This window comes from Musca autumnalis, unplaced genomic scaffold, assembly GCF_047663935.1.
Source record: "Musca autumnalis isolate F117 unplaced genomic scaffold, ASM4766393v1 scaffold_1, whole genome shotgun sequence".
NCBI classification, from domain to species: Eukaryota; Metazoa; Arthropoda; class Insecta; order Diptera; family Muscidae; genus Musca; species Musca autumnalis.
This window is the reverse complement of record NW_027411644.1, coordinates 237,654,102-237,666,868: the sequence shown is the minus strand read 5'-3', so window position 1 is coordinate 237,666,868 and position 12,767 is coordinate 237,654,102. Positions and strand designations below refer to the sequence as shown.

Here is a 12,767-nt window from a genome sequence, read left to right as displayed (position 1 = left end):
TTGCTTCCCAAATTAGGATTAGCTGAAAACTATGCGCAAGGAGTAGTGCCGCATCCATTTACCCAAAATGGGGCTCCCACTGTTAAGTCTACAAAAGATTCTAGCCAACAGCACCTTTCTATTCTATCCTTCACCAATCATACCTTCTACGGGCAGACAGACCCCCATTGGAATCTTGAAAGAACAGTAGAGTCAAGGTCAGTTCACATCACTCGTACTTAAAGGCCCGTATACCCCCGTCAACCATCTTACACAACCTGCTCTATAACAAGACTCCTGCAAGAGTGCCACAGAAACTCCCATCCTTAGCAACACATGCCCTCAGTCACGTTTGGCGAGGTCATGTTGACTAATCCGAAAAGGTGTACAAGTTATTTTAATCGACATTTTGTCGAGTATCCTTGGGTAGATGGACGAAGAGTACTACCTCGCATTAGGTATCTTCCTGCCGAGGAGGATCCACTACAATTTACCATGGATGCCATACTGCGAATGTCATCAGGAGCGCTAAATTATCCAAAGTGTTGGACCCCGATGGAATCTCCGTGGTAATGCTGAAACAGCTGGATGAGCTGGGAGTTGATTGTTTCACTAAAATTCTCAACATGTCATTTGCCACACACAACGGTCCCGAAGTCTTTGTGAAAAGTAGGGTGGTCCCGCTACTGAATCGGGGCAAGTATGTCAGCAAAGATAAATCGTACAGACCGATTTCGCTTTTGTAGAAAAACTCTTGAGGCCTTTACCCCCCCCCCAGCGTCAGAAATAGCCATCCAGTTGCGAATCATCAGCATGGTTTCCGTAAGCAACAAAGCACTCCACGTTGTTAGAGGATATCGAGCAGACTATCCTCCTGCCAAGTTTGAAACGTTGGATAATCAATTATATGTGTGGACGACAGTCCAAGTCTCGTAGGGTGAAACATGGAGTTCCCCAAGGTGGGGGGACATCTCCGGAACTGATTAACCTCTATATATTTTGTATTCTACTCCCTCCAGACGGCATTGAGATCGTAACGTATGCTAATGATTGTACGATCTTGGCGTCAGTTATCTTTCCCGATGTCATTTGTCAAAGGTTGAACTCATATGTGACTGATTTTACCACACAAATAAAGATATATGCTAAAAAATGCAGCAAGAAATCTTCCTAATCTAGAAAGTGATGTCCCACGTTACAAGAGAGAAGCCCCAGGTCAAGTAGCCTATCAAGCAAGTTTAAATAACATTCACACAGATCCAGACGCAGGTGCCATAAACGACTATCGTGTGAATGCGGCCCTTGAAGAATGTCCCCCATCTATCGTAAGTGAGAAACGTCAGCTGTCACGTCAAACTAGAGTAGTTTTTGCTCAACTACGCTCGGCATAGTGCAGCCGTCTAAATTCTTATAGGGCAAGGATCGATGACACTGTTCAAAACATTTACCCAGCATGCGGCACTGGCCCGCACGATGCACTGCACCTTTTCGACTGGCTTGCCAAACCTACTCAACAAACTCCAGTAGCTCTTTTTGGACCATCGAAACAACCACATTCCTTGAACTGGAGATAGAATAAGCAGAAAACGATGTTACAAACTTATCATATACGGAACAACAACATTGGAAATAATCAAATTAATGTCGATAGAAAGGCAATAACATAATTTTGACCTTTGTTATCTCTTCCTTGGATACCAATCCATCTATAACTATAAACAAACCAACAGCAATATATTTATGTATGTAAAACACGTTACGAAGGATATGTTATGTGGTGATAGATACATGCCCAACATTTATGTTTAAAATTCTGTATTTTTGTTGTTGTTTTTGCTTTGTGCTTCTTAAGAAAAACTTCGAGCTTCTACAGCCAATTGGCTTTTATTACTTTATCCGTTTTTCGATTTCTGAACAAAATTGATTTTATTATAGGACTAAGGATATGTATGTATGTGAGGGTTTTGGTAAAATTGTATTCTAAGGGTTTGCCGTTTTTCCATCAACCAGATTTAGCATTTTCTATGTTTATAATTTTCAGAATTGCTTTGCATTCCTTTAGTGGCTTTCACAATCGTTCTGGAGTATAGGACCGACGATGTGGAGTGGAGTGAGGAAAAAAGGAGTAAAAACAAGAAAATTGTAAAGCAAATGTAATTTTCACAATGTTATATGGTTTTTGTTGTTCGCTCGATTCCCATATTCAATTCCCGACAGCTAGGGGAGAGGGAGTGGGGGCATGTTCAAAGCGTTAAGGTAATAATTTTTTTTTTTGTTGTTGTTACCGCTATCACTACAAGTGTTATTTTTGTCGTTGTTTATTTTCCTTTTTTATTTGGAATATTGAATTTCGGATCGTTTTTTTAGTTGCCTCCTATTTCACAAGAGGAATATGTATCGTCATAAGGTCGAATGCCAAGGAATTCGATTGCCAGTTTTTTTATTGACAGACTTTTGCCTCTCCCATCAAACAACATAAACAAATTATGTACGTGATTTTTAAGGTTTTTATCGAATTTCGTCAGTTTGTCGGCGATGTTGGAATTTGCCACACATAACCGCCCCTTTAAGTGCTGCCATACAACTGTATCTTTCTTCATGGATATATTCAATAACTTTTTTACGATTTGCAAAGGCAAGATGAAGTACAGAAGATACCATACATGTATGTAAATTTGTGTTTAAGCCATCACATATCGGGGAAGGGTAATTGGAAACATGAAGAACTTTCGGACAACAACAACTTTATATAATAACTAGTAAAAAGCGTATTTGTCGGCTTTGTCGACTGCTAAATACCCTCAACCTATGAGTGTATAAAAAAATAACAAGAGGTCCATAATTTTAAACAGATATAACCCATATCTCGGAAATTATTGCATTCTCCTAGAAACAAGAAAATTTCAGTCAGCTGTGCTGACGGAGATATTCCCTCAGCCTATGACGAACAAAATAAGCAGACACCATAGTTATGCCGTATATAAAATAGATTGATTTTATATCACGAGTTTGTTTTAAAATACATGGAATCTTTAGGTACGGTTCGATACCAAATCATTGACATATACCCATGGTAGAACAAATATAAGGTAAAGTTAATACTACAACAAATACAACTCGAACAACAACCACAAAGGAATTTGTTTTTGTTTGTAACGTTACTGCCAGTTGTATTTGTAAACAAAACAAGGAAATATCTATAAATTGTTGGAATTTAAAAAACTAATAATTTTTCACATTTGGTTGAATATTTTGGAAAACATGAATGAAAATTCGTTACATTTTCAATTTTTATGGTTCCACATCATTCCACTAAATGCATAAATTCTCGCAGAAAGTAGAATTCTTGCAGAAAAGTTTGGGGTCGCTGGAAATTCATAGGAAAAGGAGAAGCTGTTTCAATGTTTTGTTTTAGAAATCAAAGAAGCACATGTTTATTAGGGCTTTATTTTTTTAAATTTTAACAAAATACCTCACATATTAACAAACGTTGTATCGCCTCTACATGCGGTGATTTACTGCGCGGCTTATCGTTCGAACTTGGAGGAGGTTACATATCATTGATATGAAGAAGTCTTTCTGGGAAATGGTTTTTTCCGAATGATATATTTTTTTTCTCAAAAAATATATGTCCCTAATGTACATCGAAATAGAAATAAATGTTTAAAATGTCATATGAAATTTGACACTAACACTACAACCCAGTTCAGTCAGCTGGGTATTGCTGCTACCTTTTCTTGTTCTACCATGACATATACCAAACATTTTTAATAAGCAAATTTCTGATTCAGAGAGAACTCGAAATATTAAGTTCGTTAAATTAAGTTTGAAAGAAAATTTTGAGAGTTATCTTGCACACTATACATCGGTCATTATCCTAGGAAGTATGGCTTACTCCGGAAAAAATTGTACCGTTGTAATAGAGACGGTGAAAACAACCTTCTGCAAAAATTTTGAAATAGATCCGATATGAGTCCTAAACTGCACTTTTCCAAATTTTGTGTGGAATTTGCCATTTTTAGGTTTCCCGGGCTGGATTCTTGTTTTATGAAAATTTGAAATGAAAAATATTTCCTTTATAGTTTTTTTTTTCATTTCACATTTATTTCTTTTATAATTTTTTTGTATTGTACCGTTGTAAACCTTGTGAACCAGCTAGCGAGTCTCTAGAGAAACACTGCGCATCCAGGCAAGGTGACATTGCTGTGCGACGGACAGTTCCGGATGACCTGAGAGTGGCCATCATTGACAGGGCTGATCCCAATGGAAGGATCAGCACAAGTCACTGGTTGCAAATCGAGGGTCATCTTAGAGACGCCCTCATCTCAGACGAGGTAGATCGCGGCAAGGTTAGGCTCGGTCAGTCTGCCCCCTACAAGGCGGTCAAGGTTATCAACTGTGAGAATAAGGAGTCTGTTGAGTTCCTTAAATCCACAGTTAATAATCTTGGTCCTCGCTGGGAGGGGAGCGATCTGGCTGCAGTTAGCGTTGCTGAGATTCCGTGTGGGATGATTACTTCAGTATGGGTCTCTCCTCCATCCATGGAGTTGGACAAAATACTGTAGTCGAAAAGCAGAACGTCGGTCTTCAGATGGATAAATGGAGAATTCTTGGTTCCTATCCGAAGAACGGCGGTCTTGTCATTCGCTTTGCAACGGACGTAAGCGTCCGGAATCCTACCTGCGCAGTCGAGAGGGGAGCTTAACTTCGGATTAGGAAGGTTATGCTTCAGAATCCCACCAAAGCACCAGTAAGAGATGGACGACTCCGAAGTTATGGACTGGAAGGTATCTGAAGAGTGTTCTCAGATCACAAGATGATATTCTTCAAAGTCCCCATAACTACGGAGAAACAAAAACCATACAGGAATCCCAGGAGGACGGACTGGAACATTTACAGCTCGCTAACGACTTCGGTGCTAAGCAATCCCCATAGATTGTCCACAGCAAAGGAAGTCGAGGTAACTGTAACTGATCTAAGTAAGTTACTCCTGATATGCTATGAGGATTCCTGTCCAATAACCTACCCTGGGAAAAAATCTCAGCCGGTATGGTGGAGTAAAGACCTGGCCAGTCTCCGCAAGGCAGCCAGGAAATCATATAATAAATCCAGCAAATCTTCTCTCAGTACAGATTGGTATACCTACAGGGTTAATTTTAGCAAGTACAAGAGTGAGATCAAAAAGGCTAAACAGAGATCTTGGGCTTGCTTCGCTGAGTCTATAGAAGGAGTTAACGAAGCTGCCAGGTTTCGTAAGATTCTATCCAAGGATCCCAAACCCATGAGTATCATCAAACGAGAAAACTGCACGTGGACTAACTCTGGTTTAGAGACTCTAAATATGTTGTCAGAAGTGTATTTTCCAGGCTGTACTGACCTAGAGACTGATTCGGATCAAACGAATCACATTCGGGGTTTTACGGCACAGGACGAGCAACTGATCGACAGACTAACTAGCATCCCAAGAATAAAATGGGCGATAGACAGCTTCCAGCCTTATAAGTCCCCTGGACCGGATAGCATTATACCGGCTATGCTGTAAAACGAGGCTGATTCGGTACTGGCAACCATAAAGGTGATTTGTAGGGCCTGCTTGTGTCTATCGTACATACCTAATCCATGGAAGGAGGTAACGGCTGGGAAGCCAAGTCACACACTACCTAAAGACTATAGACCTATTAGTCTTTCTTCCTTCCTCCTTAAAGCTCCATAGAGACTTCTCGACTACGATATCCGGTCCCATCTAGGTCCCAACATTATAAGCAACTCGTAGCATGCACGAGATGGTTGGATATATTGAGAAGAATATGGAGGGTTCGGGCTTCACACTTGCAGCCTTCCTCGATATCCCTCTATATCGCCTTTAACAATGTGAATCTGGAATCCATTCATAATTCGCTCACCAACGCAGGAGTTTCCTCTATCCTTGTTAGGTGGGTTGATGAGATGCTGACGAGCGAATCATCAACTGCCATCTAGGAGAGAGTTTTATCACCCCTCCTCTGGCTCCTTGCAATAAACGAATTTCTTGTGAAATTCAACCAGGTTAGGACGAAGGTGGTAGCCTATGCTGACGATGTTGTTATCCTCATAAGCGGCAAATTCTTGCCGACCATATCAGACCTTATGCAACGTGCTTTGGTGCAGCTGTCTCGCTGGGCTCGCGCCAATGGACGGGCCGTGAATCCAACAAAGACAGAATTCGTACTTTTCACGAAGAAGCACAAACTTCCCGATTTCTCGCTACCAAAACTGGACGGTGTTGCCTTTGAACATTCATCGGAAGCCAAATACCTCGGTGTTATCCTGGACCAACGTCTAAATTGGAAAAGGAACACTGAGGAGAGGGCTAAGAGAGGTTTTATGGCACTCTATTCCTGGACAGCCCATATGACAAATACTGATGTACTTAGAAGGATGCACTGCGAAAGAGAACTTATCTCAGTAATAAAAAGACGAAAGACTGCATACCTGGGGCATATAATGCGAAATCAAAAATATAAATTGCTACAAAATATAATCCACATAAAGATAGAAGGAAGACCTGTTAGAGGAAGAAAGGAGACAACATGGATGGATAATATTACAGAATGGACGGGCATCCGAGATACTACAACCCTATTATCAAAGGCTAGAGATAGAAATGCGTTTGCAGACATACTAAACAATCTTTAAACAAATATTGTATATATACGTATTTATTAAAGCAAATCTATTTATAATTGTATTGGTCGCTAACATTCGGAAAACGAATTGGCAAATAAAGAAGAAGATTCCTGCAAGAACTCCATCGGTAAAAGTTCGGGTCTCAGACCAAAGATCATACACTGGTTGTATGATACGGTGGTTCTCCCCATTCTTACCTATGGCGGGCTTGTCTGGTGGCATGCTCTCGGGAACAGTGCACTTCTGTCCAAACTATCTAGTGTTCAAAGAGCCGCATCTCTGCTAATCTCTGGTGCCATCAGAAGCACACCTCAAGCCGCTCTGAATGTGATTCTTGATCTCCAACCTCTGGACATCACTATCCACTTTCAGGCGGCGAGGACGGCTTTCATGCTTAGAGAGTCAGGGGTGTGGCAGTTTTCCCGATTTGAACATGCAAAGGTCCTCTCTCCTTTCACCGAATTACTTGAGTTCAGTGGACTCAATCACATCAGTGATTATATACCCACTGTACTCAACTTCAACCAAATTAACGTTAAAATTCCAAGCAGGGATGCATGGTCTAGTGGTAGCCCTCCTCTTGGCGGTCTGGCCATCTATACAGACGGCTCCAAGCTGGACGATGGCACAGGTGCCGGGGTCCTCTGCGAAAACCCACAAATTAAGCAATCCTTTAAACTAAATGATAACTGCAGCGTTTTTCAGGCAGAGATTTTTGCAATAAGGAAAGCAGTGGAGATGGTCAAAGAACTTGGGAGCACCCTTAATGGACCGGTGACTATTTTTGTCGATAGTCAAGCGGCCCTTAAGGCCCTCAAGTCGTGGACCATAAATTCAAAAGCTATCCTCGACTGCAAAAACGCTCTGCTTGAAGTACGTGATATCGTTGGTCTTTGTTGGGTTCCAGGACACAGTGATATAGAGGGACACGAAGAGGCGGATGAACTAGCACGGGGTGGCTCTCAGTCGATTGACTTACCAGTTGAGTCATCTACCAGACCACCAAAGTGCTACTACATCCGAAAACTTCGCGGTTACTTCCTTGAGAAGGCAGGGCAAAGATGGCAAGCGGAACCTGGCTGTAAGGTATCCAAGGCAATCTGGCCCAGCTACTCTCAACATAGAACCAACTCTCTCTTTTCACTAAATAAGTTAGGGATAAAGACCACTGTAGGACTCATTACCGGTCATAACATAGTCAGGTCCCTAACTTCTAGATGGGACAACAGTAGTGTAGACTACTGTAGGCTATGTCAAGATCCAGAAGAAACAGAGACGGTCGAACATGTACTACGTAGGTGCCCCTCGCTACACACTAGGAGACATCGATTCTTCGGTAGATATGAGATAAATACTCTGACTTTCTTCTCCGACATAGACCTTATATATATACCAATTTGCCAAAAATCTTACATGGCTTGGCAAACAAAACTAATTAATTTTCGTTTTTATTCTTCTTCACACAGGGGGATAGAAATCGGCTCAACTCTGAACCATACCCTCAGCGGCAACACACCCACATCCATAGCACATAATAAGATATGCCTAGTTTGGACCAAATCGATTGCTCTCTTCGAGATAGCTCTCTCTCACACGATTTTACAGAGGGGAGGTACTCGAAGGAGTGGACCGATTTGGCCCATCTTCGAACTTAAACTAATTCTTTCGATATTTATTGTGCCAAGCAGGCATTTTGGTTAGTCGCCGCATCTGTTGTATCATCCCGAACTGTGGTTGAGCCAAAACTACTCCGGTTTGTCGCTATCCTAGCTCAAATAGATGAAGATGTACATTCACATGATAGTTGTTTGTGGCATCTGAGACTGCATCTGTGTGAATGCCATTCATACCTGCCAATACGCTTGCGAATGTAGGAGTTTTCTCTTGTTGGGCCTCTCTCTCTCTCACTAGGGTATTTAAAGATTCCTCTTGACATGAATGACTCTTACGGTAACAGCAGAGCAAGTACTGCAACCAGAGCATGCCATTGTGCTCCCGTGCTGAAATTATCTTGGCCTCCTCATGAAGATGGTCCTCGGATGGCATTAGGGTTCACCTTGTTAGAGTTCTTAGTGCGGCGATCCGAGAGGTATGTATATTATTCAATCGCGTTGTACTTCAATTTGTGAACCACATTGGCGCTGAATATTATAAGTTATCAGCACGGTTTCCTCATGTGCACCCAAGTGCTGCCAAGTGGTCGGAATTCGGTTTCTTTCGAAAAGGACATTTAGTTCTGTACAGTCCATTAGTTCAATTCAGACTTTAACAAATTACTAGACAGCGGAATCCTATGCAAATGCATATATGATTAGGATGGTCGTAGAGAAAATCTGATTATCTCAAAATAAAATGAATTAGGCCCATATCGTGCATATTTTGACATGTTTTTACATATTTGCATAAAATGAGCATATGCAAAAATATATACAAGGATTTGTGGTCTGAAAATCCCACCGAAATTGCTGAAATTTTGATATTTAGTCTTCGTTAGGGGTATACAACTTTACTCCTGAAATTTGTCCGCATGGGTCCAAGTCTTCATATAGCCCCCATAGAACGGTACCTCCCGATTTAAGGTATTTTTCATATATTAGCCACATTTTAGAACCAAATTGGCTGTAATTTGGCACAGTGAGTCCTCAAGAAGTATAATATATCCTTGCAAACATTTGTCAACGTTGGTATACGTTTTCTTATAGCCCCCATATAAGGGTACCCCGATTTCGAGTATTTACCCAAATATCGGGTAAAAACTCTTTATCTGCCGAACCATTTGACGTAGGCTGACAAAATTTCGCTCAGAACTTTCTTATATCAATAGTATTAAAGGTATTGAAAATTGAGTCCCTGGGTCCATGTTTTGATATAGCCCCCATATAACCGCACCTCCCGATTTAAGGTATTTTTCATCTATTAGCCACATTTTACAACCAAATTGGCTGTAATTTGGCACAATGAGTCCTCAAGGAGTATAATATATCCTTGCAAACATTTGTCAACGTAGGTATACGTTTTCTTATAGCCCCCATATAAGAGTACCCCGATTTCAAGTATTTACCCAAACCTTGGGTAAAAACTATTTAACTGCAGAACCACTTGACGTAGGCTGACGAAATTTGGCTGAAATCTTAATTATATCAAAAGAACATCTGGTATTAAAAATGGGGTATGTAGGTCTATGTTTTGATATAGCCCCCATATAACCGTACCTTCCGATTTCGGAAACCCATATTGGGGCTACAAGAAAACGTGGACCTACGTCGACAATTTTTTGCAAAGATATTTTATACATATGGGGAACTCACTGTAACAAATTACAGCCAATTTGGTTGTAAAATGTGGCTAATACATGAAAAATACCATAAATCGGGAGGTACGGCTATATGGGGGCAGTACCAAAACATGGACCCAGGGACTCCATTTTCAATACCTTTAATACTATTGTTATTACAAAGTTTTGAGCCAAATTTTGTCAGCCTACGTCAAGTGGTTCGGCAGATAAAGAGTTTTTACCCAATATTTGGGTAAATACTCGAAATCGGGGTACCCTTATATGGGGGCTATAAGAAAACGTATACCAACGTTGACAAATGTTTGCAAGGATATATTATACTTCTTGAGGACTCACTGTGCCAAATTACAGCCAATTTGGTTGTAAAATGTGGCTAATAGATGAAAAATACCTTAAATCGGGAGGTACGGCTATATGGGGGCTATACCAAAACATGGACCCAGGGACTCCATTTTCTAAACCCTTAATACTATTGATGTAAGAAAGTTTTGAACCAAATTTCGTCAGCATACGTTAAGTGGTTCGACAGTTAAAGAGTTTTTACCCAACATTTGGGTAAATACTCGGGTATTTACCCAAGTATTTACCCACTTGTTTAAAGTATTGTAAAACTGTCCATTTTGAAACGATTTCACAACCTATGCCCAAGAATTGGGTTTAAGATGTTGTATTGGCGATTCAATATAGTAAATTTACCCACCGTGTGGGTATTTACCGGGTAAATACCCGGTAAATACCATCTCTAACCATTGGGCATTTAGTATATCCATAGACTCCAACAATATTCCTTAATTCCAAATTTCAGCATTCCTATATCGCTCTATCGAATTTCCAAAACTATCTCAATTCAGCTCTATGTGACCACTCGAATCCAAACTGTATCAAATTTCGTACCATTTGGTACTTTTCGTACCCATAAGTACGAATTTCCAAAACTTCCTTCATCCTATATCCAAAAAACAATCTTAATTCAAAATTTTATGATTCCAGCTCTATCAGATCATCCAAATCCAAATTGTACTACATTTGGTACCAATTAGTACTTTTCGTACCCATAAGTACGAATTTCCAAAACTACCTCAATCTTACATTTCCAACAAATTTCAGGATTCCAATCTATCGGTTCGTTCAAATCCAAATTTTACCAAATTTAATACCATTTAGTACCTTTAGTACACTTTTCCAAAATTACTTCCTTGTGTCAACGATACTTCTCAACCTTGATTCTCATTCCTATTTCAAGCCTTTAGCTCTATCCGTTTACACATTACCAAATGGTACCAAATGTAATACATTTTCGTACACTTATGGTTCGAGTTTCTAAAAACCGTCTGGTACATTTATTCTTCATTCCATCAACGATTATCATTCCGAGTTTGATTTCAGCTCTACCTGTTCGCCAAATACAAATGATACAATATTTAGTACCTTTTAGTAGTTTTCGTACCATTCAAGAAAAAATGTCCAAAAACCCAGCCATATTTGAGACCTTCGCCCCAAGACTAATCCTCTGCCAAAATTTTATGATTCTAGATTCTGCCGTTTCGTCTAGGCGTTGTTTATTGGCCGGTCAGCCACACAAATGTAACCATTTTTAGTACATTTTAGTACTTTTCGCACCCTTCCAGGGCGAATTCCCAAAAACCCAGTCTTATCGTCCACCTTCGCCCCAAGACTAATTTTCCTATTTTCACCGAGGGTCATCCCTGTACATTCCCTGACAAATTCAGGAAAAACGTTCAGTAGATTTTGTTGAAAAAATTTAAATTGAAAATTGAAAAAGTGGGTGTGTTATGACGAACATTTCAAAGAAAATTATCCAAATCGGTACAGCCGTTCTCAACTGATGCACTTAACAACGAACGACATTTGATTTTTATTTATAAAGACAATTTAAGGCGAGTCTAGGGCGATTATTTTCTGTACGTTACACACATTTGAGCCAAAGCAAACTTTTGATATTCCCAGCAAATAATTTGTTAACACATTATATAAGCATACAAATTTAATTAATTTTTATACCCTCAGCCTTTAGGCTATGAAGGGTATATACACTTTCATACGGGCAAAATGTGCCTCATCGAAATAATGGTTTTAGACCCCAAGTATGTTTGGACGAAATGTGTTTCAGACAATTTGGAGTCGATTGAGCAATGTCCGTCCGTCTGTCTGGCTGGCTGGAGCGCACGATAACTCTCGAAGGGATGAACCGATTCGGTTCAAATTTTGGCTTTCGTAATATTTTGTCCAAACTTAGTTTAAGTTCGAAGATGAGCTATATCGGTCCACTCCTTCCGGTACCTCCCCCACAAAAGTTCGAAAATGTTCGGAAAATTTTTACGCACGATAACTCTTGAAGGGTGTAACCGATTTGGTCCATACTTTGCCCATTGTTGAGCGTGTACCAGACTTAGATCAGGTTTTAATATGGACTCAATCGGTCCACTCCGTAGGGTACCTCCCACACAAAATTTTGGAAAAGTTCAGTTTAGGAACATCCCTCGAATCGCTTTGATTTTTGCTTTAGCAACTTGTATTCACTGCCCTCCATACGACGGTATAAGTTTCATCAGGGGCAAGTCCATACTTCCTGAGAAAATAGCCTGAAAGTTGCAAAAAACCCCTATGACACCGTGTGAGGAGGTTGGAGGGCAAAATAACTCTCGAACAGGTCTGCCGATTCGGTCCAAAGTTTGGCCTTAGTAATATTTTGTCCAAACATAGTTTAAGTTCGAAGATAAACCATATCGGTCCACTCCTTCAGGTACCTCCCCCACAAAAGTTCAAAAATGTTCGGAAAAATTGTGCGTACGATAACTCTTGAAGA

General features: G+C 40.3%; 1 protein-coding gene across 1 annotated transcript in view; it reads right to left on the bottom strand.

The window, feature by feature from the left end:
* LOC141389291 (cation-independent mannose-6-phosphate receptor-like) overlaps positions 1–12,767 on the bottom strand; it is a 140,857-nt gene that overhangs the window by 97,873 nt on the left and 30,217 nt on the right. The window lies entirely within an intron of this gene.